We start from the raw sequence: 13192 nt of genomic DNA, 5'->3' as shown, positions 1-13192 counted from the left end.
TGGTTCCTATGTTACCATGTAACTTGGCCTGTTAAGATGTTTTGGATTTAAATAGCTTTTTATTTCAGTGAATGTGACCTCCTAATGCTGCATAGATTATTTGTGGTATATAATTACATTATGCACATGCTTCAAAGCTATATTTAAATTTTGTATTTATATCTATTTTTTTTATTCTTTATTTTTCTCTTTGTATAACTTTTGATATTCTCTTGCCATTGCAATCATGTTCTTCCAAATCTGATTGTTCAAGCCCACAGCAATCAACCACACACGGGCATCAAGTCTCCTCCAATCATCCTGCATGTTCATTGTATGACTTTTTTTCTTGCTTTTTGTATTTAAGATGTTCAGATTGTTTTGATTGATTAAAGGTTGTCATGATTAAGGGCCAGTTCCATGTTAGGCCTGAAACGCGTAGACCCTTGTCTACACGCTGAGCTTTTTATCCGCTGTATGTTTTTCATGGATTTTTCACAATAAAGCTTCAGAGTTTTTCCAAGGTGATTGGTGGCTTTTTCCACTTCTCTTGATCATCGCTATTACATCAGGACCCGGCCTGATGTGCCTGGCACCATCCACCATTCCATGGGATACATATAGGTCTAGGTGAGCTGTGATTACATATTCTTTTCCCTTATATGGCAATACTAGCTGTAGTATCCGGCATTTCCCGGGATAGTAACTGTCTCTCTGTCTCTCTCCCAGTCTCTGTCTGTGTGTCGCTGTCTGACTGTCTCTCTGTCTGTCTCTTTCCTTGTCTGTCCCTTTCCCCATCTGTCTCTTTCCCCGTCTGTCTCTTTCCCCATCTTTCTCTTTCCAGGTCTGTCTCTTTCCAGGTCTGTCTCTTTCAAGGTCTGTCTCTTTCAAGGTCTGTCTCTTTCCCCGTCTTTCTTCCCGTCTATTTTCCTGTATCTTTTCCTGTCTGCCTATCTCTGTCTGTCTCTTTCTTTCCTTGTCTGTCTCTATCTCTGTTTCTTTCCCCATCTGTCTCTTTTCAGGTCTGTCTCTTTCCCTGTCTGTCTTTCCATCTCTTTTTTTTCTGTCTCTTTCCCTGTCTTTGTCCATATCTTTGTCTGTGTCTTTTCCTGTCTGTCTCTTTCGCTGTCTGCCTGTCTCTGTCTGTCTCTTTCCTTGTCTGTCTCTATTTCTCTGTCTCTTTCCCCATCTGTCTCAATCAAGGTCTGTCTCTTTCCCCATCTGTCTTTGTCTGTCTCTCTGTTTGTCTCTTTCCCTGTCTGCCTGTCTATCCCTGGCTGCCTGTCTCTGTCTGTCTCTTTCCCCGTCTGTCTCTTTCCAGGTATGTCTCTTTCCCCGTCTGTTTCTTTCCCCGTCTGACTCTGTCTGTCTCTTTCAACGTCTGTCTCTGTCTGTATGTCTCTCTCTATCTCCCTGTCTCTTTCCTTGTCTGTCTGTCTCTGTCTGTCTCTCTCTGTCTCTCTCTATCCATCTCCCCGCTGACATCTTACTACCTCACACATAAGCTTCTTACTCTAATGCGGGCGTCACACGGTACGATATATCGGGCGATATATCGTCGGGGTCACGTCGTTAGTGATGCACATCCGGCATCGTCAGACATATCGTACCGTGTGACACCTCGGAGCGACTGTGAACGAGCAAAAATACTCACCTTATCGTTGCTCGTTGACACGTCGTTCATTTTCAAAAAGTCGTTCCTCCTTCTGTGCTCCGGTTGTTCATCGTTCCCGTGGCAGCACACATCGCTCCGTGTGACACCCCGGGAACGATGAACACAGCTTACATGCGTCCGGCCGGCAATGCGGAAGGAAGGAGGTGGGTGGGATGTTTACGTCCCGCTCATCTCCGCCCCTCAGCTTCTATTGGCCGGCCGCAGTGTGACGTCGCTGTGACGCCGAACATCCCTCCCCCTTCAGGAAGAGGATGTTCACCGCCCACAGCGACGTCGCCCGGGAGGTATGTGTGGCGCCCCTGACCTGGTCAGGCACCACTGAGTACTGCACCCATGCTGGGGACAGTACAATACAGGTAATCCAGAAGGCTGACCGGGGTGTGGAACACAGGCGCATAGTGATCAGGTCTCACACATGTACCCATGAGAGGACCCCTGGGGATCCCAGGAGGGGGCAAGCCTTCACCTTCACTGGAATAGTGGAGGGGGTAGAGCCTCCATCTCCTCTCAAGGGGTGTGGTGGAGAGTCTGGTTGCTAGGTGGCGTAGGCAAGAACAGGAGAGGAGGAGCAGTGAGCCAGTTCAGTGTAGAGTCCAGGGAGCTCAAGTGAGGAGCAGATCCCTGGAGCTGTGCAATCTGACAGCGTCCGCGCAGTGGCTACAGACGGGGGAGAACGGTCAACTAGGAGTGCTGCCTGAAAGCCAGCTTCAGCTAGGGAGTGCAACGGAGTGGGAAGTAAGGAGACTGCTAGAGAGCACCAGGCCCAACCGGGCGGCAGATCCCGAAGCGGGGATAGATTCAACTTTCTTCTGCTAAACCTGCCGGTGTGGGGCTCTTAAAGCCCACACCACAACACTACAAGAGCCGCAGCCACGTAACCACAAGTTAGGGCCCATAGGTCATAGGAGGCAAGAGGCTGGAGTGGCCTGGTCCGGGGAACAAGCACACGGCAAACAACAAGGGGAGAGAGGCTGCAGCATCTTCCCTGGGTGACCCCCATAGGGACTCAAAGTCGGGGTCACCCCAAACCACCAAGGGCTAAGGAAGGCGAGTCAGTAGTCACCCTCATAAAGTCAGCCTGAAGGATACCTGGTTCCCACCTGGTTCATCTCAGCTACGCCCGGGTTACTCACCCTGCCACCTGAAGTGAGTAAAAACCCTGAAAGACATCCTGCCTGTGTGGTCATTCCGCGACTTGTGGTACTACAAACTTACACCGGGCCCTGGGGCTTGCCTCACTCTCAGGAGGCTATTCCAACTAACTGCACACACCATCAGCCCCAGGCGTCCCCTAACCTGCAGTGGCGGTCCCCACTGACCGCAATACTGAGAGTGGCGTCACGATCAAAACAGAAGATTTCCTACCAGTGACGGAGATCCAGCAACGTGGAGTCCCTGAAGGTAACGCACCGACACCGACACAACACCTGCGGGGCTTCACATCTGGCGTCACGAACAGGATAAGGACTAGACCTGTTCAGACAGGTGACCATGTGCCTGGGCGGTCCGCTTGAAAAATTGGAAGCGCCGCCATATTGCCACCATGAAAAGCGCGCTGAAAAACAACAGCAGCCCGCGCTGGAAGAAGTTACCGCCCACGAAGAGGTGTGGCTACCCAGAGATCCTCTGCAGAGTTCTGACCTTGCTGATGAAGAAAGCGGAAGCGTCCAGAAACGGCGAGAGAGAAGGGAAGCCACAAACCTGCTGCTGCGGAGAGCGGAAATGGAATCCAGACACGGATACCCCGAACCAGGCTCTGCTGCCTGGTGGTGCCGGGAGCTTGCCCTCTTCTGTGATCAGCTGGAGGCCAGGATTATGCGACGGCTCTATGAGGAACGCAAGGAGCTTCTAGAGAAGGCTGCAGCGGTCCGGACCTATGAGGAGAGAGCCGCGCGGAGCCTGCCGGATCGAGCGGCGACGACGATTCAGACCCCGATGGGTGAGTCCGGTGTTGCCCCGGCTAGAACAAGAGCCCCGACCCTAGCTGCTACGACCGCGGTCCCAGAGGAGGCGCCCGGTGCGGCGACGCTGAGTGAGGCCGCAGCCACGCTAGGTGCGGCCCGCCAAGCCCAGGCCGCTGCAGCGATGCCCCGCCTGTCCCGCAGGGCTCCGACCACCACGGCAGTGCTCATCCGTGCTGCAGGTGTGACGCTGACCCAGGCTGCCACCCTGCTGAACCCGGTCCGCCAAGACCCCAACGCAGCAGTGACGCTCGTCCGCGCCGCAAGTGATATGCTGAACCAGGCCGCAGCCCCGCCGGGTGCGGCCCGCCAAGCTTCGATCGCTGCAGCGACGTCCAGCCCAGCCTGCACAGAGCCCCCTGCAACAGCGACACTGATCCAGGCCGCCGCCATGCCGGGCGCGGCCCGCCAAGACCAGGCCGCCGCCATGCCAGGCGCGGCCCGCCAAGACCAGGCCGCCGCCATGCCAGGCGCGGCCCGCCAAGACCAGGCCGCCGCCATACAGGGCGCGGCCCGCCAAGAGATTGCATCACTATTTTCCCCGGCCTGCAAGGCCAGAGCAGACACCGCTCCCCAGTCCAGAGAGGTCCCTGCTAGGAAGACCCTGATAGGAGAGGACCCTGAATACTGGAAGCTGAAGGCTGACCTAGAGGCCCAGTTCCCACAGGAGATGGTGGATCGGTATCTGCTCCCTCCGCATACCCCCAAGGAGATTCAGGCAACCCCTGCAGCCGCGCCAGAGAGTCCACTGCCCAGACCAGCTGAGGACCACTCATCCCCAGCGCTGCCACAACCAGAGTGCAGCGAAGAACTAAGGGGGAGAGGAGGCCAGGAAGCAGAAGGGCTGACTCCGACGCCAACGGCAGCAGACCCCTACCCAGAGCCGGAGATGCTGCCCTATTCCCGCTGGGAGGAGGAAGACTTGACACCGTCAGCAGACGAAGATCAACCCAAAGACCTCACCTGGAAGCCCACAGGCATGAATCCAGCCCGCAAGACACGGCGCAGCAGAACACAGGTTGCTCCAGCACCACAATCCCCAGAGCAGAGAGAAGTCACGGTCAGAGACCTGGAGGAGAAAAGGTGCCTAAGAAGGTCCAAAGCCCAGGCCAGAGGACCCCTGTGTCATGGCGTAGTGGAAGATTTCAATCTGAGAAGTGGTTATGGATTCATTGTAGCCCCTGGCATCAAGGAGGGGATATTTGTTAACAGGAGAGATGTAAGCGCTCATCTGCCTAGAGGACACCCTGGCAGAAATCTAAAGATGGGAGACTCAGTTCAGTTCACCATGCATCAGGGCGAAAGGGGATTGTATGCCCTGGACGTAGCGCTATGTCCCAGCAAACCTTACAGCCATCCCATGCTACAAGGAAGACAAGAAAGACAAGAAAGACAAGAAAGACAAGAAAGAAAAGACAGAGATAAAGAACCAGATGTAGAAACAGACGAAGACCAAGAAAGAAGAGGCTGACGGCGCGGATCCACCAGGCCAGGTATACCCTGAAACCACCAGCCCATGAAAGCCGCCTCTACATCCTGCCAGAAGTGGCTGAAGTCGCAGCCAACGGGAGAGGAAGATTGGAGGAAAGGTCTGGGGAAGTAGATGGCCCAGATCTGGTTACCAAAAGGACCGGTGACCTGCCTCCTGAGAGGGTTTTGGGTGGGTTAACGGACTTGTGGGTGGAGGGTGGTGATGTCTGATACCTGGTGGTTTTAAAAATGTTTTACATGTTTTAATGTTTTATGCATTTTAAAATGTTGTCTTGCAGCCCGAGGACGTGCTGGTGATAACTAAGGGGGAATGTGGCGCCCCTGACCTGGTCAGGCACCACTGAGTACTGCACCCATGCTGGGGACAGTACAATACAGGTAATCCAGAAGGCTGACCGGGGTGTGGAACACAGGCGCATAGTGATCAGGTCTCACACATGTACCCATGAGAGGACCCCTGGGGATCCCAGGAGGGGGCAAGCCTTCACCTTCACTGGAATAGTGGAGGGGGTAGAGCCTCCATCTCCTCTCAAGGGGTGTGGTGGAGAGTCTGGTTGCTAGGTGGCGTAGGCAAGAACAGGAGAGGAGGAGCAGTGAGCCAGTTCAGTGTAGAGTCCAGGGAGCTCAAGTGAGGAGCAGATCCCTGGAGCTGTGCAATCTGACAGCGTCCGCGCAGTGGCTACAGACGGGGGAGAACGGTCAACTAGGAGTGCTGCCTTAAAGCAAGCTTCAGCTAGGGAGTGCAACGGAGTGGGAAGTAAGGAGACTGCTAGAGAGCACCAGGCCCAACCGGGCGGCAGATCCCGAAGCGGGGATAGATTCAACTTTCTTCTGCTAAACCTGCCGGTGTGGGGCTCTTAAAGCCCACACCACAACACTACAAGAGCCGCAGCCACGTAACCACAAGTTAGGGCCCATAGGTCATAGGAGGCAAGAGGCTGGAGTGGCCTGGTCCGGGGAACAAGCACACGGCAAACACCAAGGGGAGAGAGGCTGCAGCATCTTCCCTGGGTGACCCCCATAGGGACTCAAAGTCGGGGTCACCCCAAACCACCAAGGGCTAAGGAAGGCGAGTCAGTAGTCACCCTCATAAAGTCAGCCTGAAGGATACCTGGTTCCCACCTGGTTCATCTCAGCTACGCCCGGGTTACTCACCCTGCCACCTGAAGTGAGTAAAAACCCTGAAAGACATCCTGCCTGTGTGGTCATTCCGCGACTTGTGGTACTACAAACTTACACCGGGCCCTGGGGCTTGCCTCACTCTCAGGAGGCTATTCCAACTAACTGCACACACCATCAGCCCCAGGCGTCCCCTAACCTGCAGTGGCGGTCCCCACTGACCGCAATACTGAGAGTGGCGTCACGATCAAAACAGAAGATTTCCTACCAGTGACGGAGATCCAGCAACGTGGAGTCCCTGAAGGTAACGCACCGACACCGACACAACACCTGCGGGGCTTCACATATGTACGTGTGCCGGGGGTTACCGACTTTGTGCGCCACGGGCAACTAATTGCCTGTGACGCACAAACGACGGGGGCGGGTGCGATCGCTTATGCGATCGCACGATTTATCGTCCCGTGTGACGCCCGCATAACACTGTCCTTTGTTCCTATAGCAACCACTAGAGCAATCACAGCTCCTATTAATAAGCTGTAGTTCAAGGCTCCATTCACTTGTCACGTCCCCACCGTAGTCCGCTCCTGCGACTTCTGCTCCGATCACCAGGCGACGTCATGTTCCCGCCATGGATAGTGCTGGTGATGGGAGAGGAGTCGGTGCCTGTGGCTCTGCTGAGCACAGGCTCCGCTCATCCACTAGGCTGGGTTTCCCTGGAACCTGCAGTACAACTGGCTGACTGTAGGTGGTGTGTGTCTTCCAGCTGAAATTGCCAACATTTACCTGCAGCCAACGGGAAGACACCACACCCTTCTTATTCCCCCTCCTGTCACATGACCACTGCCAGTGATAGTTCTGTACTCCTGGCTCATGTGCTGTTTGTATGTTGATTCCTGTGCGCTGACCTTTGCTTGTTGTTTGACTACCCTCCTGCCTGTCGTTTTTGTACCTTGCTGCCAATTCCGGATTTGACCTCTGCTTTGTCTCCTCACTACACCCTTGCCTGACGATTCTGTTCCTGTTTAGCATCTCCTGGTTTGACCCTGCCTGACGACCACGGACTACAGCCTACCACAGGTGGTGATCTCTGGGACTCTGTGTAATTCCAAATCCCTGTATAGGGGTTAAAGGGTTGCAGAGTTCTTGGGGTCCTGCTTTGTGAGCGGCTTTTCTCTAGACTCCCCTTACAGCCAGTCTGAGTCAGTGGCTCCAATCAGGCATTAGATCACTTTAATGGAGGCATGTTTTTTGGAGCGTAACTGTAAAGCGTGGGGTTAACTTTTTCTGTCAAAACATAGTCTACGATGTTCCCTGAGTCACATGAGGCGTCTGTGCAAAATTTTGTGATTGTAAATGCGACGGTGCGGATTCCTTTAGCGGACATACACACACACACACACGCACACACACACACACACACACACGCACACACACACACGCACACACACACACACACACACACACACTCACCTTTATATAATAGTTTGAACAGAAAAGAAAAAACTCATGGCTCTTGGAAGAAGGGTAGTAAAATACAAAAAACAGGTGAAGGGGTTAAGACTCCCAAGCATCTATTATGTCTGTACCCAGGTATCATTGACTTTTTTTTTTTCACCAGTCCTATTGCTTTTCTGGTTTTTACCTCTTTTTTTTTCGCCAACTCGTATGGTTATTGACCACTAGATGGCGATATTAGCTAATGTTTTAAAATTCTCAGCTCTTAAAATATTTTTGATAAACTTTTAGATCAAATGGGAACAAAGGTGTGAAAAGAAGAAACCTATCCTACATGAGAGAGTGATGATCTGACGCCCGCAGGGGCAATAAATATATTACGCTTTTATATCAGAAGTGAAAAGCATCTTTCATTCCAAAATGGGGCGGCACGGGGGCTCAGTGGTTAGCACGTCAGTCTTATGGTGGCTCAGTGGTTAGCACTGCAGTCTTGTGGTGGCTCAGTGGTTAGCACTGCAGTCTTGTGGTGGCTCAGTGGTTAGCACTGCAGTCTTGTGGTGGCTCAGTGGTTAGCACTGCAGTCTTGTGGTGGCTCAATTTTTAGCACTACAGTCTTGTGGTGGCTCAATTTTTAGCACTGCAGTCTTGTGGTGGCTCAGTGGTTAGCACTGCAGTCTTGCAGCGCTGGGGTCCTGGGTTCAAATCCCACCAAGGACACCATCTACAAGGAGTTTATATGTTCTCCCCGTGTTTGTGTGGGTTTCCTCTGGGTTCTCCGGTTTCCTCCCACACTCCAAAAACATACTGATAGGGACTCTGGGATTGTGAGCCCCAATGGGGACAGTATTGCCAATGTATGTAAGGCGCTATGGAATTAATAGCGCTATATAAATGAATAAAATTATTATTATTATTATTATTATTAAAATAGAAGGGAAACCAACTAATTTATGTAGTGTCGATGAACATTAAGGCCAGTAGATCTTAGATGTTGCTGAGCTTTGTAGTCCCTCCAGACAAAGGAGTTTGTTTGTTTGTTTTTTGTTTTGTTTTTTTAAATTAGATTCTGTTTTAAAAATTAAATGAATGAAAATCTGTTCCCTTCCCAATATGCAGGCGAAGAAACAAATAAATTATAAATCAGATTTCACATGGTAGCGGCAGATTGTAAACTGCTCTGTCAGGATGATGCATTGAGCGCGGAAAATCAAAGCTTGATGAATAGAATTGTCAATAGTTTTCAAGGGAATTTTTGTTTTATCTGAAAAGAAATTAGATTACTCTCCATGGCAGCAATATGCAGAATACGATTATCTGCCCGCCGCTCGTATTACCCGCTGCTGTTAAAGTACATTACATACATATTTACAGCCCAAACTAAATTTGCTCACATCAGCTGCGTCTTGAAGACAAAGAGATTTAATTCAGTCAAAAGTATGTGAACCCCCCTTGTTGTATAGTGGGATTTAGACTTAAATCTAGATTTATCCCATAGGATGCAGCTATAAATGAACCCGGAAGCATGGAAGGCCTGAGCACAAAGGCAACTGCTGCAACAGCCGGGATCAGAGCCGACTCTGATCCAGTCCATTTTAATTTTTTCCTCCTCTTCTTCCAAGAGCCATAATATTTTTATTTTTCATTTAATATGGACATATGAGGGCTTGTTTGTTCCAGGTCGAGTTGTTGTTTTGAATGAAACCCCATATTGTACTGGAACATGGGAAAAAAATTCTAAGCGTGATGAAATTGCAAAAAAAGTGCACTTCCACAATTGTTTTCTGGGTTTTTTATTTAACATGTTCACTATATGGTAAAACTGACCTGGCATTATGATTCTCCAGGTAATTACAATTACGTAGATACCAAACATGCATAGGTTTTTTAAGTGGTGAAAAAAATTCAGGAATTTGCAAAAAACAAAAATTGTGCTTTTGCCGCCATTTACCGATGTGGAGGTCGCCTGAGCTATAGTTTGTTTGTTCTAACGTAATAAGAATATCTGTGTATATAAATAATCAAAATGTAGATGTAGATGCATAATTATCTGTCTATGTAGCCATCGCATAGACCCATAGTATAATTCAAAGTTGTATAGTCATGAAGGAGTTAACCAAAGATGATGAAGCCAGAATGTGAAGCTGTAAAAGTGTTATCAGTAATGTTCACACAAAAGGAATGTACGGGAGGGCAGGCAATGTGATGTGAGAAATTGGGGAGTGAAAAGCACTCCTTGGTTAGCTTCAAGGTTATTCATGCTTACTTACTGTATAATTGGATCTATCGAATTAAACTAGCTCAGTTGATGACGCTGGCTGAAAAGAGAGCATGTCTGTGTGTTCTTTGTCTTATATACATTGCTATATATTGGCACTGATATACAGCTAATACGGCACCGTCTCTGAATATCCCAAATGAGGACTCCATTAGCAGTCTTCAACCCAAATTCCTCCCTTGACACCGAAACCTGTAGGATTCTCATTTTTAGGGATCTGGGGCTCAGTGATGGCTTATTTTTTGCATCTCGACCTGGCATTTTTAATTATAACATTTTTGGGTAGATGCGATGTTTTGATCGCCTGTTATTGCATTTTAATGCAATGTTGCGGCAACCAAAAAATGTAATTTTGGCGATTAGAATTTTTTCTCTCCTCCCTTTACTGATCAGATTGATTGATTTTATATTTTGATAGAACCTGGAAATACCAAATATGTGTATTTTATTACTTTTTTTAATTGTTTCATTATCAATGGGGCTAAAGGGGGGTGATTTGAAGTTTTTTGTTTTTTTTATTTTTTCACTTTTTTTTGAAACTTCTTTTTTACACTTTTTATTGTTTTGTCTAGTATCTTTAGGAAACTTAAAGCTGATATAGTCCGATCGCTTGTGCTGTACAGAGTAGGATCAGTATCAGCATTAGCACCGTTCTGTACAGCAGAAATCACCATCTCCTGCCCTCACAGGAACTACATCATGACAGTGTCAGGGGTCATCAGCTGACCCTTATCTGTCATTGCAACCCATTGACGCCCTGCGATCACATCACAGTGCTGCCAATGTTAATTCCACAGCGCTTTACATACAATGGTAACTGATCAAAGAATGGAAAATAATACATACCTACTGTATTTAGATCTATTTGGAAAAATAGTAAAAAGCCAATGCAATGCCTAGCAAAATAAGTGATGTGGAGGTGGGTTTTTGTCTCTCTGCAGGAAGTGGAAACGGGCCTTTATTTCTCTACAAGAAGTAGAAGCGGGCCTTTATCTCTACAGGAAATGGAGTCGGCCTTTATCTTTCTACAAGAAGTGGAAGCAGGCCTTTATCTTTCTACAGGAAGTGGAGTCGGGCCTTTATCTCTACACAAAGTGGAGTCGGGCCTTTATCTCTCTACAGGAAGTAGAAGCGGGCCTTTATCTCTCTACAGGAAGTGGAGTCGAGCCTTAATCTCTCTACAGGAAGTGAAAGCGGGTCTTTATCTCTACAGGAAGGGAAGGCAGGCCAGTATCTCTTTACAGGAAGTGGAGTCGGGCCTTAATCTCTCTACAAGAAGTGGAGGTGAGCCTTTATCTTTCTACAGGAAGTGGAGTCGGGCCTTTATCTTTCTACAGGAAGTGGAGTCAGGCCTTTATCTCTCTACAGGAAGTGGAGTCAGGCCTTTATCTCTCTACAGGAAGTGGAATCGGGCCTTTATCTCTCTACAGAAAGTGAAAGCGAGTCTTTATCTCTACAGGAAGGGAAGGCAGGCCTGTATCTCTTTACAGGAAGTGGAGTCGGACCTTTATCTCTCTACAGGAAGTGGAGTCAGGCCTTTATCTCTCTACAGGAAGTGGAATCGGGCCTTTATCTCTCTACAGAAAGTGAAAGCGGGTCTTTATCTCTACAGGAAGGGAAGGCAGACCTGTATCTCTTTACAGGAAGTGGAGTCGGGCCTTAATCTGTCTACAAGAAGTGGAGGTGAGCCTTTATCTCTCTACAGGAAGTGTGTAAAGTCTTTGTCCCCTGTTCAGAACACAGGCACAGATGCTTTCCACCTGGAAGCTGTCTTTACACATTAGCAAACACTATCAGCAACCACATCCACTTCCTCGTGACAGCACAGCATTCAGAAGTCTCTACTCCAGTCCTTGAAATGCAAGTGGAAATATCCAACCTCCCACAAACAGGCCCAAACATTAAAAGGGCACATTTCCAGACTGCTTGGAATTGTTGCCGTTTAGGCTTGAGGACATTGAGGCTTTCCGCAACCTCATGGCAGTGGCCGAGCCTCGGTACTTGGTCCCCAGCTGCAGTAACTTTTCTGGCTTGTCGCCCCGCCTTACACAACCACATGTCCTGTAAACTCACGCAGTTACTGGCAAGGTTCACTTAACCACCAACAAATAGTCAAGTGCTTGTGATCTGGGACACTACATTTCTCTGATGGCACACTTTGTGAACCTTATGGAGGCTAGGAACAAGTCAGACCCTAGGACGGCATACGTGTCACAAACACCTAGAATTGCGGGCCCTAATTCCATCCGGGCTTCCCTCATGCCCTACACCAGTTCCTGCACCCACTCCTCCTCCTCATCCTCCATCTTCGAATTGTTGTCCATATCAATCACAAGCTGGAAGGACTGCAGCACTGCCTTGGTGAAGCTGAAACTCAAATCTATAGGTGACAAACAGTACACCGCCGCAGAGATGTTGAAACGTTTAACAGACCAGACATATCTATGGTTCTCGCCGCAGAACTTCCAAAAAGGCATAGCTGTGTATGATTATGGCCGTAATCTCATGGCGGCTCTGAAGCTTGACAAGCCGCTACACATACGATGCCTGGCCCAGATGCTCAACTCAGTGTTTCAGCACTTTCTGAAACCCTTTCCAGATTTGCCTGAGCTACTTGTAAAGGTTCTCTGCGTGTGCACCTATTTTCGCAAGTCACCTACAGCTGCCACCAACCTGGCAATTGCTGCTGCAGCGCTTGCAAGTCCCAGCTCACCAACTGTTTTGCGATCTGCCCACATGCTGCAACGAGTGGCCATGGTTGTCTGACATCTCTGAGGCTCTATAAAACTTTTAGGAATCAACCTAGATGGTGAGCGGCGATCATGCCATAATCAATATAACCATCCCGCTTCTCTGTCTACTCAAACGCTCGCGGCTCACAACAAAAGAGGAAGATTTGCAGACCAAATGGAGAAGGAGGAAGAAAGTACAAAACCAGTCTCATCTCATCTTCACAGAGCGGATTGGGTGATAATGAGGAGCAGGAGACTGAGAAGGAAGACCAGGAGATAGTACTTTCTGGAGCACAGGCAACTATCAACACCAGCTTCTCGTCTGTTCAGTGTGGATGGACTGAAGAGGAAGAGAACGAGATGGAGAGTCATCCTCTTGGTTGGGACAGGAAAGTCTTGCCTGTTGGGAGTTTGGCACACATGGCTGACTTTATGTCCTGCTGCCTTTCCCGAGACCCTTGCATTATACGCATTTTGGCCAACAAGTTACTGGTTCTTCATCCTT

This window comes from Anomaloglossus baeobatrachus, chromosome 3 (assembly GCF_048569485.1).
Source record: "Anomaloglossus baeobatrachus isolate aAnoBae1 chromosome 3, aAnoBae1.hap1, whole genome shotgun sequence".
In the NCBI taxonomy this organism is placed as follows: domain Eukaryota; kingdom Metazoa; phylum Chordata; class Amphibia; order Anura; family Aromobatidae; genus Anomaloglossus; species Anomaloglossus baeobatrachus.
This window is presented reverse-complemented; position numbering follows the sequence as displayed.